Consider the following 21,150-nt stretch of genomic DNA (forward strand, 5'->3'; position numbering starts at 1 on the left):
TTTAGGGATGTTTTTGTATTTGTATGATGATGATTAAACTTCATAGTTGTCAAAATTTTGGCACTTCGGGATGTGGAATATGAAGTGAACCAAAATTGTGCAAAAATACTATGTAACGAGTGCGCAATTATTTTTCCTTAGTGAGCATTATGAAAATTTTTGCCTCAATGAGGACTACGGAGAAATTTCCCTGAGTCTGGCCTAAGGATCACACTTCACAGTCTCAATGATCAAGCTTGATCCTTGGCTACTTGTACTATGAAATTGCGCAGTCAGTGGGCCTTCTCTCCCGACCTCTTACCCAGTTCCGACTGAGTTCATGAATCCAAATTCCCTATCTTAGGCTAGGGGTTTTGAGACTGATGTCATCTCGTTATGAGTGAGTTTCACATGCATGTACTCTCTCACACCATTACATGATGATGAAGAAGGAGATGGAGAAGGGTAGCACATAGAAATACACCTTTGTAGCTGAAACATGCAAGATCATTTATCAAATAAAAGAAAAGGGACACTATTCTATTTCATGCCCCTTATAACTCCCACTAACCTCTGTTCCCTCCTTTCCCATAAATCCACCTTATTTCAATTAAAAACCCTTTTATCCTTCTTTTTGTCTAAAACCTATAAAAAACCCGTTTACCCCTTTTCCCTTTAGTCCCCAGGCACTTTTGTGTTTAACGTTATTAAGCCCCGATAACCCTTTATAAACCATATTAACATATGTTTTTTGTTTTACCCCGGCACTAAAGTTTTAACGTATAACACCACACATATCATAAAATTCATATCCCTAAGCTTTAATAAAGCCCGAGCCCGCCCTTTACCTGTCACGTCACCCCCAAACGTATGTATTAACCTGTTGACCATCCGATCCTCCGTTTGATGAATCCAACGATCGACGCTTCCCCCGCTCTGTGAACATGCCCGACTGATAGCCCGCGGGGAAGTGGTTTCTTGCCTGCCATGCGTCATCATACTACTGCATCGCACCGCCCTGTACATAAACCACTATAACCTGAAAGTGGTGCGGGGAATACTACCCGCCTGCGAAACCGCTTGTCACCTGCTCATTAACCATTGATCATCTCCTCCTCCCGCCAGTCGTCGGATCATTCCCGTCATGATCCAACAACCATCGTTCACCCATCCTTGTTTACGCCCGATAGCTCCTTAGATCCAATATCTGCCATCCATTTTGTAAGATCCACGGCTAATATTTGATCGCGCTCCTATTTTCTCCCAACACTGCCCGCCAAGTGATCTTGGCCGTCCATCTGAGCTATCCATCGGACAGTGTTCATTTGCAGGTCATCGTCCAGTTTCATGCAATTTTCAGTGTTTTCGGCCTGTCTTGTGCATGTAGAGAAGGAGGGAAGCCACAATCCAGCGACCTGTGCATTAAAGCCCTCAGCTACTGCATTCAACATAGTGTACCTCCGAAGGACAAAAAGGACCACCTTGAGCAGATAAATGACTGCAGCAGTTATTGAAAGTCATGCAGATAATACTTCACCTGTTCAAGGAGTACACCAGAGTACAGAAAGAGCCATTTTGTTCATTAAAACATTCAGATTGTAGCAGAAGACCCATATCTAACTGTAAATGCGGTTGGTGGTCAATTAAGACACCTCCACGCATAGCCTAGCAGAGCAATTTTGTAAACAAATTCTATATATACCCAGAAAAACAGTGTAATGAGGCTGATGAATGTCATTCTGTTGTAAGCTTCAACTTCTGGAGACTGTAACTACTATGTAATCTACAACTTCTGGTCATCATTTCCAGCTAATACAAGCTTCTTTTGTTGTTAATTGCTCACTTTCCACTTCTTCTTCTTGTTCTAGGCTGTGCCTGTCATGTATTTATTCATGTGTTGTTGATGTTTAGCATTAGAGGGGCTGTCATCCCACCTCTATGTTTGAATTTGGCATGTATCATTGAATCTGTATGCAGGTTTCTGTTGTTTTAATGCCAGAGAGCTGTCATCCTGTCTGTGCATTAGGAAATAGATTTGCAGACCTCTTACTAGTTGCAGCTGGCCATCACAGGGTCCTGTGCATCTGCTAGTGTGATTGGTATTCTCCATCATCACATTTTCTTAAAGCTGTGAGTAATTGGTGGTCTAAAGCCTTGTAGTTTGGGGGTGTTCACCCATGTCTGGGGTTAAGCATAGTAGAAGTGGTTATCTGGCTTGAATGTGTAGCATTTGTTTCATTCATCCACCATTTATCCAACATTCTGTTGAGTTTGTAATGTTCCCGAGCATCTTTGATATACAACCTAGGGGAGTTTCTTGGGGTGATAACAATAACCAAAGTTTTTCATTCATGTCATAACGGTCGAAAACGGCAAAAGGAGTTTGTCGCTTGTGGTTAAGTCCCATGCACCATCCAGCTGCCTAATTGTCACCTTGTCAGATCAATGGTCAACATCGTTTTTTGTGCCCCTCCCCAACCATCCTACCTTTATTGGTGGTGGGGGTCCAAAAAGATGTTCTCCTCCCCATCAGACCCACTCTACGTGTCATCACCTCACCATTTCGGAGCCAACCACGCCCCCCCCCCCCCCCCCAACTTACCGCCGTAACCCCCCTCTGAAAACCACCAACGTCCACCCGCCATGTCCCTCCTCATCCTACACTCCTATTCTTCAACCTAATCATCTTTCCTCCAACCATGTGTCTCCACATTATCCCCCACCTCCATTTCACCTCCTGCCTCCTTGTCATATGTATGTTTCAATGGCAAAGTAAAACTATGTTTTTTCCTATACATCACAGTACTTTAAAACATGGTTTACACACCCCTGAGAACTTATTTTCAAATACGAAAAGAGGTTTTTTTTATAACCTCCGCTTGTAGAAAAACCTCTCAGTTTTTTAATATCTATCAGGTATTGGGATATTCGCTCTCATCATTTTATCCTATTTTCTCCGACTACGCAATGTTCTGTTTTGGTCACCTTTTTGAAGAGCATATTGTGGATAATAATAACTGAATTTTGGTAAATTGGAGGAGTTTTTTCTTCCCCATATGCTATTCTACAATAACCTCTCTCAGTTTTCTAACAGCTAGCTCATATTGATATCTTCAAAGGTATGACTCGACCCTATTTTTCATAATTTTGGGAGGAAAAAGCTCAAAGATAGTTAGTGACTTTGAGGCCACCTCATCAAATAAGAGTTGCTATCAAATTCGAATTGCTCTTCTTTGTCACCAGAAATCCACAAAGATAGTGCCAAGTAGATTCATTAGTTTTGAATGTCCTATATTTTAGTTCTAGTTGTGTAAGACAATTTGATATATTTGTAAACAAATCTTGATATTTTTTCAAGATATTTTAGTTTAGAATTTGTATAAATACTTCATAGTTTGAAGTAATAGATGTTGATTGTTGAATATAATTTTCTCTGTGAATTGTAATTTTCTAGTTGCTAGAAGCATCAATAATACAAGGACATTCTTCACACAATTCATGTGGTGTACAAATTGGTGATGTTTTTGTGTTTAATCATTGTCTCTTTTCTCTGTCATTTCTGAAAAAGCTCCATTACACAATAGAAACTGTGACGAATAGGATATGTTATACGGAACACCCTATTCTTGATGTTAGTGATTTATATGTTTTCTTCTGAGGTCAAATTAAGGAATTCTTCATTGCTCAGATTCTACTAAATCTTACATTTCTTCTATTTCATAATCCATTTAAAATTATGATATATCCAACTAGTGCAACCTAGCTTGCCCTGTGAAACTCCTTCAGAGTTTGATGTAGATTGAGTTAATATTTAGAATCCATATCCCAATGGAATTATACCAATTTAATCAACCACGAAATCCAATAAAAAACAATCACTACAATAATAACTAGCCTAAAATTCACCTAAAACATAGCTAAATTTTGCGGAGAGACCCCTCTCTGAAGATGGCATGGCTAGATCCCAGCTTCCAAAGTGGTTTTGATGTTGTCCTATGTGTTTACTCCCTCAACCTCAAAAATTCAAAATGACAACATCCTAGAATGGTCGGAGAATATTGCACAAGCCTCAAACTGTTACGTTGTGTTTGGAACAAATTAGTTGAGGATGACTTCTTGACCTGGCTTCTTAGATGCATTAAAATCATTGTAACTTAAACGAGAAATCCTGAGAATATTTAGATTCTTAAGATCGCTCATGATTAAAAATAGATTCTCTGGTCTTTATCCTTTGTTGTTATGATATAAAAATTGGTGTTGAACCTCAAAATGGTTGCTCAAGTTGTAATATTATTTTTTGATGCAAACTCAGACTTGTGATTATTTGTAACTTGTTTCTCTGCAATTTGAATGGTATTTATTATTAAGAATTAGTCTATTGTGTTGATTTTCCTGCAAGGCAGTTCGATTCTGGATTTGGGCCCCATCTTGGAAACAACATTGTCTTCTCTTGTACCATTAAAACTAGCATTTGATTTCTTTGTTCCATCTATTTCCATATGTGTAATGGTTTTTAATTTTTCATTGTTGATTTGTTAAATTGAATGCTCTGTCTTGAATTAGGTTTATTGGAATTGTTATAAGAATAGATTTGTTGTGGTCAATTCATTAAGAAGTAGTATTCTTTTCTTTCATTTCCTATATTTCTATTTCAATTGATCAATCATTGTTAGATAGCGTGATTGTGGAGTGTTATATTTTCACTCTTTAGTTATTATTCCCTAAGAAACAACTTGTTGTTCAGTTTGTTTTCTTTTGTTGTTTCCTTTAGAGATCTGTAGAAGTTAATAATTTGAATAGTTTGTGATAATTGGAGATTGCATCTTGAATTGATTCCTTTAATATTGTAGTCTTGCTTTTCCATAATACCATAACAACTAGTCATATTTGCATTCCTCTTGCACAAATAGTGTCGATGACCTTGAAATAGCAAAACGAAACCTCGGGTTGATAGATTAAAGTGTAGCAGATTAGTTGGTCCTTTTTAGGAATAATTAATTGGCCCAACATCATTCTTTCCCTTCATTTAATTGTCTCAGCTTATAATTTCTTATAATATATATGTTTTTCTTTATTCTTGATGTGTATTATTGAAACCAACAGTGTTTGATCATTTTTAGTTTGAGAGAGTTGAAGCTTACTTTTACGTAGTTTCATATCTTTCATTTAAATCAAATTAAGGATTATTTTCTTTTAGTTTAGTTCATGGTTGCACTTATTGATTAAATATTAGTTTTCATATTTAACCTTTTTGATATTCTGTCAGAAAATATAGTTGCATTTCATGAAGCCATTTACAGTTTTTTCTAGTATTTTACCATTGTAATATAACTTTATACATTCCCTGTATTATAAGATTTCAACCCAAAATTTGTAACATATTTCTTGTAGCATATTCTTGTATCATATTTTAATTCAGAGTTTAATTTTTATTTATGAATAACATATATAAACTAAAATTTGTTATTATATCATAATACCTTCACAAGGATATATACAATCTTGTCCTCTTAACAACTACACTAAGTTTTGACTGTTTATTTCCATTATTTCATTTGTATCACTAATCTGATCTTTTTTGTACTATATTAGTCATTAACACCTACTTTTAGATACATTTAACATTAGTTTATATTTTAAATAGAAAGTATATGATAGAGTTAGTTTTCCCCTCATTTCTTCTTCACAGGAGGAGGAATCCAAAGGCTAGGGCTATTTAAAGAGATTTGGCCAGGGTCACTTCTCCCTTGTTGAAAAAGGTCATAAAACCTGCGTCAACACAAGCCTAATGTTAACAATTGTTATTAGACCATAATGTTGGATAGTTGTCCTAATGCATAATTATATTGAGAGAATAAGTTAATTTTGTTGTGAGTTTGGTGCATATGGAGGTTGTGTTGAGTGAGAACCTCTTGGGCTCATGTAACTCTCCTCCATAGTGCTATGATATCCATCTCTCCTATAACACCTGCATGGATCAAGAGTTCATGAGAATGAAGAGTACCCAAGGAGCAGACAAGGAGGATTACTGGTGGGTCAGTAATGTTTGGTAACCACACAAATAATTCCAACAAATGATGAGGTCTTCATCAATTTATAGAGAGGAGGTGGTAATACATTTCCAATCTCAATCTTGGCAAATGATGCTCTTGAAATGATAAATTGTAATTGGTTAATTGTAAAGTTGTATTTGATTTATTTAATAGTAATCCTTGTGTAATGTATATGATTCTTCCAAGAACAATATTTTATAGTTAATTTGTTAAATGAGCCAAAAAAGGGGCAAAACCATTAATATGTTATCCCTTGATTTATTATGAATTGATTTGTATATATAGCTATCATTATGCCAAATGACAATTGTTCTAAGATCTCTTTTTATTTTAGTTACATGCAGTCAAATTGAATGGGTATGTTGGAATTTTCTCATGTCATATTTGAATGGGTATATTTGAATGAAACTAAAATAAAAAGAGAACATAGAACAATTTTCATTTGGCATAATGATAGTTACACACACACACACACACATCTCATTAAAATGAATTGCAATGAAACATTCTAAATAAAAAGGATTTGATAAGATTTATGTGTGGATATTAATTGTTATTGAATTGTGGTTAAGATGTCCACACATTGAATTAATTTTACCATATTGTTTAGCATCTTGACCTGAAATATAACTAAATGAATGATCATGTTGTGGTACTGAAGAGGAACACATTTTAATGGTCAAAATATGAAAAAAAAAATCCAATAATAGTAGTTGATTATTCACATTGAAGAAATTTCTTGATAGTATCCAGTAGTATTTCTAATGGAAACTATGGAAAGATTTTATAACCTCAACTATGAAATTATTATTTAAATATACATTGTGTTGTTAGCAATAGGGTTCAATGAGAAATGCCTATGGTGGTAGAGTAAATCTATGGCCATGGTTGAGTGGTTTGTTGATACTACAACCAAAAAGTATTGTCCAATAATGCTCGAAATGAACCTAATGTTGTTCATATAACATAATTCTCGTAACCCAAATGTAACTCTACATTGTACAAAAGGAATTTTTAATTAGCTACATAATTGGTTTGCATCTTATAATGAGAAATATTATGAGACTATCCTTTTCACATGTCAATATGTGTAATAATTATACTATATTGTTTGAAGTGGGATGGGAATCCTATTAAGAACAATATTAAAAAAAAAACTAATAAATCCAACTACTTCAAAGTATAGAAAGTGAACCAATGTGAAATTAAAAAATAAAATGAAAGATCACTTTGTACAAAGTCTTGGCACAATAATAGGTAAGGAGAAAACTCACAAACTCTTTGCATTAATCATAGTAAATTCAATGCTCATTACAAAATATGGGAAAATAAAATCCATTGTTAGATAGAAAATGTAAATAATTATAGCTCTAAGTACCTATGTTCATTTATTCGTTAAAAAATCAAGATAAGTACCACAATGTTATAGCAGTCCAACATCCCTCTATATATGTTGGATATGTTTATTATAAGAGACTAAGAGAATTGAAAACACAACTCTAAGTGGTTGTGTTATTCAATGCTCATTACAAAATATGAGAAAAGAAAATCCATAGATAGAAATTGTAATTCGTAAATAATTATACTTCTAACCACTTGTGTTCATTTCTCTATTAAAAAAATCAAGGTAAGTAGCATGATGCTATAACACTCCAACATCGTTCAAGATATGTCAAATATATGTACTACAAGAAATTAATAGAATTGAAAACACAACTTTGTGTTCTTATTTAACACATATGCAAATTAACCATCTCAATTTCCATATTTTGAACAATGACATCTTAATATCATATACATATACATTGTATTTATCCTCGCAATGAAATGCTTAAAAAATGGATCTTTCTCGAGTACAAAAGATGGAAATAAGGGATAGTCCTTATTGCTATAGATCATATCACTTGGGTACCAAAGCTTGTGTTTTCTTATTGCACCAAAGATGTAAAAATTTTGTAAACCTTGCATGTTCAAACAAACAAACATACTTATCACTCGCAAGACACAAGTAACCTACTCTAATGGCCCACATATAAGTGATTCTAAAATTTTAAGGAGCATGGGTTCGCTATAGAACTTGATCCCAGAACAATGAACTCCTGACTAGAAAAAGAAGTTATGGAATAGATTTGGAATGTAGTAATACAATGCCTCACATGTAATGCTAATTAACTAAATTGAAGAAATTCCAAATCCACACAGATGTAAAATAAAATTAAAATAAGAACCCAACATATTAATACTAATCTCTAATAAAATAATAAATCAATATATATCCACTTTAACTGAGATATTTTATGCATTGATGAAATTGTGTTGTCATTCTCTTTTAATCTCTCTCAATGCTTAATAAATCCTAAACTAACATAGATTTGTGCTAATATATAAATCAATCCCATTAAAAAAACACTAGAATCTATGTAGGTAACAAAATATTCATACCACCATATTATGTTGTGTATAAAAAACACTCAAATTTGAATTTTGAATGGGCTCACACTTCACATGGGATGGAAGTTTTGTTATAATAGCCCCAAACATAGATATAGTGATTTTATCACCATAAGCAACATCTAGACAATTCAATCCTTAACGAAGTATATGAAAGATTTATTTTATCACCATAAGCAACAATTAGATGATTCCGAGTACTTCATGAAATTTGGCTTAATTTTAATGAAAAATCAACAGAAAGAGGAGAGCTAGCAATAATAGAAAATACCCAACACAATGATAAAAAATCAAACCCCAAAATTTTGGATTTCAACATTTTGTCTTCTCACAATATTTGCAAATGATTGTGGTCATGAAAAGACAAAATGCCCAAAAATGGTTTCAAAATACAATACCATGATTATTGGACTAAATATTGTGATTGAACTATATGGAAGTGTATTTTAGCATAAATTGAACTCTTATAATTAACTATTTTTCCTTTATCTTTAGTGGATAACAATGAAGTCTAAATTATTTCTATATTTTTTGTCGAGAGAGAGATAAACAAACTATAATTGAGAATTTATTCTTGTTGTTTTAATCATGTATGCACATGTCTATGGTCATTATGTTAATTATGATATGTGGCAATTATGTTTCTTCAAATTAGCGAAGTTGTGTTGTTTCTTGTTGCATACAAAATATGATGACTTATAAATGAAATGACCTATAGTTGTCAATGATGTCAAACACACTAAAATGATACCATATTATGGATGAAATGAACTAGGGTTCTCAATTCCATTAAAAGTATTGAGGAGATATACTATTAATTATGTCGTAAGGCTTTCCCCTTTGAAATCAACTCCCCCCTTATCTTACCTGTCTTACTATGATTTGTCTGATCTTGATGTTAGACAATTAAAATGTTTTCCACCATTAGATAAACCTCTCATTATAACTGAAACTCAGACCATCTATTATGCTTCTTTGTAGATTTTAGGATTTAGTAGAGGAACCTAGAGAAGACTCGAAGTAGAGTGGAGGCTATCAAGTGGCACGATGGTGGAGAAGAGCAAAAGCCGCAGGGCCGAGGTCGAGGTCATGACCAGGGAGTACAGCACCAATCTTCAAAAGTGCCTCCATTGCTGCATTTTTAAGAAAATGGCTCCAAAGGTCATTAAAGAAATCAGGAAATTTTCCCAGAAGCCTATGGGAACCACCGATGTGAGACTTGATTTGAAACTTAATAAGGATGTATGGAGCAGGGGCATCAGGAGTGCACCCAGGAGGATGAGGGTTCGAATATCTAGGAAGTGAAATGACGAAGAAGATTCCAAGGAGAAGCTCTATTCATCTATAATTTGTTTTGGCCCCAACCTTAATGATCGGGCCTTCTTTTTCTATGTATTAATATATATTTTGGTCCAATGATGAGCAGGTGCCATGATGGTGGAGAAGGGAAAGGTTCTGGTGCAATGGCAAGCAGGTGGCACGATGGTGGAGAAGGTCAAGAGTTGTAGGGTGATGGTGAAGGGAAAATTTTTGGTCCATGAGCAGGTGGCACGATGGTGGAGAAGGGAAAGACCCACAGGGCCGAGGTCATGACCAGGGAGTACACCATCAATCTTCACAAGCGCCTCCATGGTTGTACTTTTAAGAAAATGGCTCCAAAGGTCATTAAAGAGATCAGGAAATTTACTCAAAAGGCTATGGGAACCACCGATGTGAGGCTTGATGCAAAACTTAATAAGGTTGTATGGAGCAGGGGAATTAGGAGTGTGCCCAGGAGGATGAGGGTTCAAATATCTAGGAAGTGGAATGATGAAGAAGATTCCAAGGAGGAGCTCTATTCGACTATAATCTATTTTGGTCGAGTCTCAATGATTAGGGCTTCTTTTTCTATGTATTAATACAGGTTTTGGTCCAATGGCTAAGAAGTAATTTTGTGCCAATACCCAGCTACAACCCACCCCACACCCATTTCTCATTTGATGGCTGCCTCAAATTATTGGTGACATAATTCAATTGATCAAGAAACTCTCCATCAATCATATTTATCTCACCTATAACCAATGCCTTGGAATTTTTCCATCTGTTAACATTTATGTTTTTCTATTCAATCAGTGTCAACAATCCTTGCTCAGTCACAGCAAATGGTGGAGCTCCAACAAAGGAATGTAGCATCACGTATCTCAAATGGAATGTTGCAATCCCTGTTGAGGCTATTACAAAGACGGAGCCAATACCATGCAATTTCTTCAATATTTTTACTACAAAATTAAGAAGATAGCTCTTGCATGTGCCTGCAGAGCCTGTAAGAAATACATATTCCCCTCTTGAAATAGCATTCAAAACTATCATCTACTCATTGGATAATGTAATGTGTCCCTTCGAATGATCCTCCAACATTCTCATCATATTCTTCCATTCTAGATGTTTTCTCTAATCTTCCCACATTCTCATCACTTCATTCAATTCTACATGTTTTCTGCAATTGGACATCTCAAAAAACCCTCCAGATTTTGAGCCTATTTTGACCTGTGACTCTCTCTGGCTTCCTTGTCAGTGCTTTCTCATCCTCTTTTTTTCTTTTCATCCCTCTCAATTAGGATTATCATATTGTCTCTCCAATATTCTCATGGCTTCTTTCCATTTGCACCATTTTTTGCGTTTGGCTTTCTTGGAAAGCCCTCCAATTTCTAAAAATATTTTGACCTATGCTTCACTATGGCTTCCCTCTGATTGATTTTTCATACTCTGTTTGGCTAGTGCCCTTGCTTTTTGCAGCTTCATCCTCTCGATGTGTTGTTGGTTTAGGGTATTTTGGGACTGAGGTTTTTTCTAAGAACCATTGAGTCTTTGAGACGAAGTACTCAATTTTTTCACTGCAATTTTCTCTATATATTTCCACATTTCACTGAACCCAAATCCGATCACCCTATATGCAAATTTGTTAGCCATACCTCTAACAAATATTTCTACATCGATGTGATTTGTCCATGATAATACAGGAAATTCAAGTGGGAATGGGTCCTACGGGAGAGATGAGGTATCCATCTTATCCTGAGAGTAATGGTATGTGGAGATTCCCAGGGATTGGAGCATTTCAATGTTATGATAAGGTAAAGAAAAAAAAAATTAAATCACTTTCTACAGAGCATAGCTGCATTTAACCTTTTTTATATATCTACATGTGTATAGCTGCTATATTAGTTTTTAAAGTTGTTGGGGTCAATGTACCTTATTAACTAATTTGAATATCCTTGTATTGCAGTATAGGATCTCTAATCTTAAAGTCGTAGTTGAAGTTGCTGACAAGAAGGAATGGAGTAACGGGGGCCCAAGTGACACATGCCACTACAACAATTGGCCTAAGGACACACCATTTTTCAAAAGAGATGCTGGCTAGAATACTCCTTATCATGAGTTTTTCCTTGAGTGGTATTTTGGTATGCTTCTTGATCATGGAGAGAGAATCTAACAAAAAATGAAACTATTTTTTGTGGCATTGGTGTCAAGCTTTCTAGCAAAGTGGCTGGAATACATTGGAATTATGGAACCAGACCCCATACTCCTGAGCTCACTGTTGGATATTATAATATCTGATTTAGAGATGGGTATTGACCAATTACATCCAAAAATGTTGAAATTTGGGCTTAAGAATCCTTCACTGTGGATTTTGTTATTCAATGGAAACATGATTGCATAGTTTCAACTTTTCATAGCATTCAACGAAACTATTGTTGCATCTACAACTACAATACTTTTCTTCCAATGCGCTTGGAGCCATTTTACATTGCCATTGACCATCATTTTTTATTGTGAATCCAGATTACAGGACACTCTCTTTTGACCTATGTTTTGGCTTTTTTTTCTTGCTCCTTATGACATTCAAGTTGTTCTCCCAGTTCACACCACATCCCACCATGAGAATGAGCTAGTCAAAGCTTTCCTTTTTTCATGCAGAATTTGGCCACGATACATAGAATGGTTCATGCATCCATTAGTGGACACATGCTGAATATAATATACTTCATAATTGGAATTGAGTTGCTCCACCATTTTAGGTTTGTGACTGAGTGTGGTTGCATTTGAATAAGCACCAATATAAAAAATGAGTAGCATCAACAAAACGAGAGCTTTTTGTTCAAAAAATCAGTAGCATGATTGCTACCCATCAGTGTCCCCAATGGAGCTAAGATCCTTGCAGATATGAGCAAATTCTTAAGATGGCATCCTCACAATGGCATGCTACTCTCACACTAGAATGCCTAGATTCTTGTTGTCAATGTCCATTAACTTCATTTCGAAGTTTGAAATCTTATCACAGTCTGAACCCATAGGAAGACAAAACCCATCATTTACAAAACCTAAAAGGAAAATGAAAGATTGAATGATTGAAAAAGAAATGACACACTAGGTATATTGAGGTCCTTTCAACTTACTAGGGCTTTCTAACATGAAGGTAACTATGTCGCTTTAGATTTTCCGCGTATGGGGATGGAAAATCCCAATTTTTAATGGGCTTTTGTCCAATGATAAAATCCACCCAATAATCTACTATGGTTAACTATCACTCTTCCTAGACTACACAGTCAACAGTGGCATTCTTTACAAGCTTAATGAGATGATTGTTCTAGCCGAGTCATCTTGATTCTTATCTTATTATCAAGATTATACACCCTCATCTTACAGAGGGATTTTTGGTGTGCAAAATACTCTATTGCATTTGCAAAGGTATTTCTCTTGGCTTTTCATGTGGAAACAAGTGGAAAATTACATCCAAAAATGTTGACATTTGGGTTTAAGTTTCCTTCACCATGGATTTTGTTATTCAATGGAAACATGATTGCATATTTGTGGCAATATGCAAATTTTCTAGGATGATAGTTTTAACTTTTCATAGCATTCAACAAAACTATTGTTACACCTACAACTACAATACTTTTCATCCAATGTGTTTGGAGCCATTTTAGATTACCATTGACCATCATTTTATATTGTGAATCCAGATTTTCAGCCACCTTTGAAAAGATTTGTGAAGCAAAAAGGTTGTTAGCTTTTGTTTTCCACTCCATTTCAACCATAGACTAATGGTCAAATCAAGGCATTGAATAATCTTTTAAATCATATAGTGCTCTAGAATAAATTATAGTTGTTTGGAAAATACAAGGATGCAAGTTTGGAAAATAGTTTTGTCTAAGGAATACATTCTTTTAACTATGAATTGTCTTTCTCGTCTTCTAGGATAAAATTCTAGTTGTTCAATATTGTATCAAAAACTTAAAAAACATTAAGAAAATATATCTAAGATTACTAAACAAAAAAAGAAAAAGAAAAAAGCAAAGAACAATCAAAAAAATTTCTACACTTCAAACTATACAAAGTAAAGTGTGAATGCTATTTTGAGAAAAAACTCTATACTAAATTTTTTTAAACTGACAAATTCAATAAACAAAATAAGGTAAATTATCTCATTTCCCATATGATTAACCAAAAAGATAAACACTAGTAATTCTCTATAAAATGTATTTTCAAATATTTAAAATCTTTGGTATTAAGGTAGCTTTAAAATGTATTTTCAAATATTTAAAAGGTTATAACTTTAAAATATTTAAAATGTATTTTCAAATATGTATTCCCCATAAAAATTTTAAAATAATAACTTTAATTTCATTTCAATGTTACAAATGAATAAATTAAATTACGAATATAAAAAATAAAGGTAACCTATTTTTAATATAAAACTTGGTATTGAAAGTAAATGATAATGCCTCAAAAATAACACATTTTAAATCTAAAACTTGAAGAGTAATTCAATTCTTTTGGTATGAATCCTTTAAGATAGAAATATTTACTATTTTTCTGTAACACATTTTTAATATAACCGAAAGAGTAATTCAATTCTATTGATATTGAAGGTGAATAAATATGGTGAATTATATTGAATGTGCTAAGATAGAAATATTCACTGCTTTCCTGGTAACCTTGTAATATTAATTGCCGAAAGCAGAGTATTAGAAAACGACCGCCTGGGCCAAGATTACATAAAGTACTTATTATCCAGTATCAGAGATTCCACCTTTAATTCAAGCATGAACATTCCAAATTTAAGAAAACCCAACGACTTCGCACCGACGTGGATAGATGACGTGGATGTGAGAGAATTTCTTGAAAAGCATGTTATGCATTTTAAGACTGCTTTGCACTGATGTGGAGAGAATTTAAAAAAACATCTCAAGAATTCTTTTTTGTTACTGATAAGCTGTGATCCGCTCCTTTAACGGTCGATTAAGCTTTTTTTGAGATACTGAGGGAGGGAATCTTTATGTTTGGAAATAGATTCCTCTCCACGAATATATATATATATAGAGGTGCGGTGTTATAGACGTTGTGGTAAAATGTGATGCTCTTTAAATTTGTCTAAATGTCAAACAAATTTATTTATGAATATAATTGTTTTATTTATTTAAATGACTGAAATAAATTTATTTTCTTATTTAAATATAAAAATTATATTTATATAAAATTTCATAAATGTATGAATAATTGTGTTTTTTTATATTATGATATATTTGTTAGACAATATGATGTTGGCATTTATGTATACATGTGTTTTTAGTTATAATGTGTATGTGTTTTTGTATATGTTGGTTTATTTTTTGCATACTTTTAAATGAAAGTAATTTTTGTTTGTTTATGTGATATGATGGTGTGCTTATGCTAATTAGATGAAATAATTGTGTTGTAAGATAATATAATGTTGAAATTTTTTGCATGTGTAATGTTTATGTGTTTATGTATGTATCTGTTTCTTTTGCATATTTTATATGATAATATGTTTATTGTTTCTTTGATGAATAATGATTATGTTTTTTTTGATAATATGATGATTTTTTTATTTTTAATTGATAAGATGTTTTTGTTTTCTACATGATGTGGATTGTACATGTTAAATGATACGATAATGATAATGATAATAATGAGAGAGAGAAAGAGAGAGAGGGAGAGAGAGAGAGGTGGGGAGGGGGAGGTGAGGGAGCAGAGGCAGAGAGCAAGAGTGAGAGAACGAGGGTGTGAGAGAGAGAGAAGAGGGGGGGGTGCGAGAGAGGGAGGGAGAGAGAGAGAGAGAGAGAGAGAGAGAGGAGGGGAGAGGCACAAAGAGAGAGAGGGGGGGGGAGAGAGAGCGGGGGGAGGGGCAGAGAGAGAAAGAGGTGGAGCGAGAGAGAGAGAGGAGAGAAAGAGAGAACAAGAGAAGGGGGAGTGGGGGAGAGAGAGAGAGAGCGAGTGAGGGAGTGAGGGGGAGAGAGGGGGGAGAGAGAGGGGGAGGAGAGAAAGAGGCGAAGAGGGAGAGAGATAGAGAGGAAGACAATGAGAGAAATAAGAGGAGAAAGAGAAAGAACAAGAGAGAGAGAGGGGGGGAGAGGGTGGGAGAGAGAGGGGGAGCTAGAGAGTGAGGGGGGGCAGGGAGAGGATGGGGGGAGAAAGATGGGAAGAGGGAGAGAGAGAACGAGAGAGAGAGAGTGAGGAAGGGGAGAGGTGGGGTAGAGAGACAGAGGTAGGTAGACAGAGAGAGGGAGGTAGAGAGAGGTAAACAATGAGAGAGATAGAGGGAAGAGAGAGAGCAAGGGAGAGAGAGCGAAAGGGGGAGAGAGAGAGGGAGAGAGAGAGAGAGTGGGGGGCAGAGAGGGGGGGGAGAGAGAGAGAGAGAGGGAGAGAGAGAGAGAGATAGAGAGAAAGGGGAGAGAGAGAGAGAGAGAGGAGAGAGAGAGTGGGGGAGAGAGAGATAGAGAGGAGAGCGAAAGGGGGAGAGAGAGAAAGGGGGGAGAGGGAGAGTGACAGCGAGAGAGAGGGAGGGAGAGAGAGCAAGAGAGAGAGGGTGGGGAGAGGGAGAGAGAGAGAGAGAGAGAGAGCGAGGGGGAGAGAGGGGGGAGAGATAAGGGGAGAGAGAGAGAGGGTGGGGAGAGAGAGTGAGGGTGGGCACAGAGAGAGAGAGAGAGGAGAGGAGAGAGAGGGGGAGAGAGAGAGGGATGGATCGAGACGGAGATGGATCGAGACGAAGATGGATAGAGGGGGAAAGGGAGCAAGAGTGATCTAGAGAGAGAGAGGTGAGAGAGAGAGAGGGGGAGAGAGAGAGAGAGAGCAGAGGGGAAAAAGGGGGGAGAGAGAGAGAGCGAGGTGGTTGTGTGTGTGTGTGTGTGTGTGTGTGTGAGAGAGAGAGAGAGAGAGGCAGTGAGGTGTTGGGTGCGGCCCAACTTGGTTCATGTTTTGGTCAAAGACTCTGCATTTTGAGGAGTGGAGTGCGTGAAGCTATATATGTACCGCAGGGTGTCTAGGGGCTTTGGGGTGGGTCAAAACCCCTCATTTTGTAATGGGTATTAAGGTTCTAGTCATTGTTTTGGTGAGTCAATAGTATGTGGACCATATTTTTGTAGTAACGGAACCTATACAAGAAGATGTAATGCTTTGTCAAGGAGAGATATAGAAGACAAGTAATGCGAAGAACTTGATCATGTTTTTCTGTCTTTAGTCTGTGTTTTAGGGAAAGGCTCTACAGCTGAGTGTGTGGAGGCCTTGAAGAGTCCACAGTTGATTGCGCAAACCACCTGTAGCTAGGTGCACAGGTCTAAGAAGTGTATGCACTGAACGAATCATCTTAACAAAGAAGAAGAAGTTTTTGCAAATATTGTGCATTTTTGTTTGTTCTCTCTGTTTATATGCATGTTTGTTCCTTATTTATGTGAAAGAATATACGCTATATTATTCTCTGGTACATTTATGTGATGAATTCAAATCTATGAAGTCAACATCTACACGAAGTCTTTTATATATGTGAAGTTGTAGTTAAGTAGAAAACATAAGGAAGCACACGGGTGCCACAACGCAGTGTCCCTATGGCTGCAGAAACCTGGTTCTGCAACCTCCATTACTGCTTCTAGTGAGACTATGATTTGCTTGCAGGTCATTGTCGAAAGGGCCAATGATTGAGGGTTTTGTTGGTGTGTTGTACACTCTGAACCTAGGTCAAGCCCCTAAAGGCCAATAGATGGTTTCATTGCCAGGACCGAGATCTGTTTGATGGATGTGGATTTGGCATCCATTGAAGAAGGAAATACAATATTGGGTAGAATAAAAGGAGCGAGAATTCACAGTTCAGGAAAACAGATATCCATGGTTGTCGACTGAAGCCTAGTTGCAGAGGTATCTCTTTACAGATCAGCACGAGGTCTTCTTTGCGACGTTTGCTAATGAACTATATGAATGGTTATCAAAGATGAAAGCGCAGAAGACTTGTTTCAAGCACGATGAGCCTACCACGTGGAACCCTGAATTGATACAACGAATACTAACAACAACATCTCAAGGGCGGTTGATTTTTGGATCAATAGTATCCTGGGAGGATTTATTACTGAGTTCCTAATAGACAAGACTATATCTTATAGTGAAGCTAAGTGATGTTTTTTCAAGGTTCCATGACGTAAGTACTTAAATTCCTTGAAGTTGTGGATTAAAGTTCTTTTGTGTGAAAAGGGTGTACTACGAATGCAATCATATTAATGTTTGGGCGAAGAGGGAATAAGTTTGAGCTAGAGTCGGGATCTACGCAAAGTGGAAAGAGATATCGAGTAGATCACAAGAACTTTGTTGAGACTAACTATAGTCCCTTGTTAGGTGGGTCTAAGAGCGAAGAAGAAAGACGTAACCCCACAACCCCACAATATTCCCCCTCCCTTCATGAAGGTGCGTCGAAGTTAGGAGTTGAGAAAAATCGAGGCAACTTTGGGATCCCCCACCCGTATACTCCCCTTACCCCTCATCACCCTCCCCATAATTCCCCTACACCCCCTCCCCCTCCCCCTCATCAATCCCCTCCCCCTAACCCCCCAAGAAGAATAATGGATGATGAAATTAAGTTGCCTACCTTTAGAGGAATTGGATCAAAGGATCCTGACCAGTTCTAATTTATAGTTGATGCAATATGGAAAGCAATACAGGTCATTAACGAAAATGTAAAGAAGGCTAAATTCATCACGATGCTATGAGAAAGAGCGTTGACATGGTACATGAATTATTCTATGACTAATCCAGCTGATTCACTAGACGATATTAAGAAAGTATTGGTATCATAATTCAAGAAGTTGAAATCAGAATCATAGTGCATTACGAAGTTGAACGAAATCAAGAAGATGACTACTGTATCTATATGGGAATTAGATCAATAATTCAAGGTATTGATGGGACAAGTAATCTTTAACATACCCCCTCAACAGCATAAAGAATGGATTATAGTTACTCTATTGCCCCGTATCAAGTTACCCTTAACGCAACATAATATAGGGACCCAAGATGAAGCATTGGAGATTGCAATGAAGATGGAAGCTTCGTCGATTGGAAGTACTTGTGTAGGAGTACAACAAATTCAGAACTAGCTAGCAAATTTGACCTTGGAATTGCAATATCTCAAGAAAGGTAAGGAGACAAGGTGAGAAGTATGGTGTACAAAATGCAAAGCCGAGGACCATTATAAGGATCAATGCCCTATGTATAGATATTATTTGCAAAGTGGAGCACCTATCCAGTAAAATCGAGATCAAGCTTGTGGTGTGAAATATGTAGAACAAGAGGTCAACATTGCTCTAAGGATGGTTATTTATTACAGAAGTATGTGCAGACCCCAAAGAAGCTATTTTGCAATTTTTGTAAATCAGTAGGCCATGATGAGAGAAATTATCGAAGCTATGACTTAATGATGGAACGCACTGCTGATCATTATAGATTGCAAGCTGAAATAAATATACACAAAGAACAGGGCCAACATGTCGGCTAAGGAGGCTTCCAAGGACGAGGACGACAACGAGGAGTTGGTCGAGGATGTCGCAAGATCATATAATATAAATTTGGATAGGCAGGACACTTTGCAAGATATTATCTGAATCCAACCATAACCTGTAGCTACTGCAAATCCTTTGATCATGTGATAGAAGAATGTCTCATTCTAATTGTGAAGATGTAGGAGAAAAGGAACCAACAACCCGCAACAAATATTCAAATGATGACCATTGAACTAAGAGAAGATGAATCGTGCATCAACATAGTAACAAGAAGTGGAGCTTCGACAAGAGACGATAAGGGTAAGAAGAAAGTAGAAGAGACATGGGTAAGAAAGACTATAGAAAAGGCCCTTGGATTCATTATCCATGAGGAAAAATAAACATTCATGGAAGTGAAGCGAGGTTTCGTGGATGTTGGGGCTTCAACATCTACTATGCAACTGAATTTAATGCCAAAGAAGCTCTGTGACTAAGTGTCTGTTCCAACGAAAGAATTAGACCCAGATATTTTGAAGTCATTTTTACAAACTTGTATGAAGTTGTTGAGAAATCAGTGTGCTACCAAAGGGCTCCAGGAGCTTATAGACTCTTGTCATGATAAAGAAGAACCACAAAGTGATCTGCACATAGTGAACAATTTACATCGACACAAGAAGAGAACGAGGAAGGAAATGAGATTAACTATGTAGATCGGGGAATATGATATGCATCAGGTAATCCTGGACTTAGGATCTGATGCCAATGTGTTGCCTAAGAAAACATGGGAGTTAATGGGAAAACCGAAGTTGCAATGGTCGCCAATATAGTTGAGAATGGCCAACCAAAAAATATTGTCCCTATGGGAAGGTAACCATGCATCATAGTAGATATTGAAGGAGTCTAAACCCTTGCAAACTTCAAAGTGATTGAAATTGTAGATGATAGCAACCCCTATCCAGTGTTGCTCGGATTGGACTGGGCTTTTGATAATTTGGCAAACATTAATTTGAAGAAGAGACAAATGGTGTTTGAGAAAGACGATATGAGGTTCATTGTCCCTCTCTATCCCTCAGATGGAGTGCATTATAAAAATCTTGTCCAGGATGAGTACTACGACACAGATGTCGACAACATTTATCAAATAATAGCTAAGGAGGAATATTGGATTAATCCCACTACAGCTGGAAAATTGGACTAGGAGCATGACAGTTCCTGTACTTCAGATTTTGAGGAAGAGATGGAAAATTCGCAGAATAGGTTATATGAAGTATCTACCATGAAATCGCTTCGTTACATCACTTCCAAGGTATGTGCTCTACCTTATTATGATGGGATCATAGATGTACGCTTGTTTCTTGATGAATATGAAAAATAAATACTAGAGGAACAAAGGTTGCAAGCTTTGAGGTAGCACTCAGGTCTACACCTGCTAGATGGTGGGGTACTCATAAAAGCAATATAGCATATTGGCAGCAGTGTCGAAGATTAATGTGGATCAGGTTTAGCTCAATCGACACAAAAATTGAAGTAAAATATGATGGTAAGGTTGACGCTCGGGAGCATATTCAGCGTTGCACTTCGGTTTGGAAAGAAATTCCAGAATGAGAATGGCGGCATGGGTTTATCCACACCCTAGAAACCATTCCTATGAATTGGTATCTTGAAACAAAACTACGCCATGGATCTGTGAACTGGTCAAATTTGGTTGATGGGTTCATACTGACATTTATTTTTGAATATGATTGTTTGTGTCTAGATTCGGCTCTTCAGGTGATCAAAGCTAAGATTTTTTAGAATGAAGCTCCAATAATTAGGCATCATGATTGGGCTGGGTAGTTACAAAATGCATTGGAATGTTATAATATCAC

Source organism: Pinus tabuliformis, chromosome 8, assembly GCF_031772625.1.
Source record: "Pinus tabuliformis cultivar Carrire ecotype Pingquan chromosome 8, CPIR1, whole genome shotgun sequence".
NCBI classification, from domain to species: Eukaryota; Viridiplantae; Streptophyta; class Pinopsida; order Pinales; family Pinaceae; genus Pinus; species Pinus tabuliformis.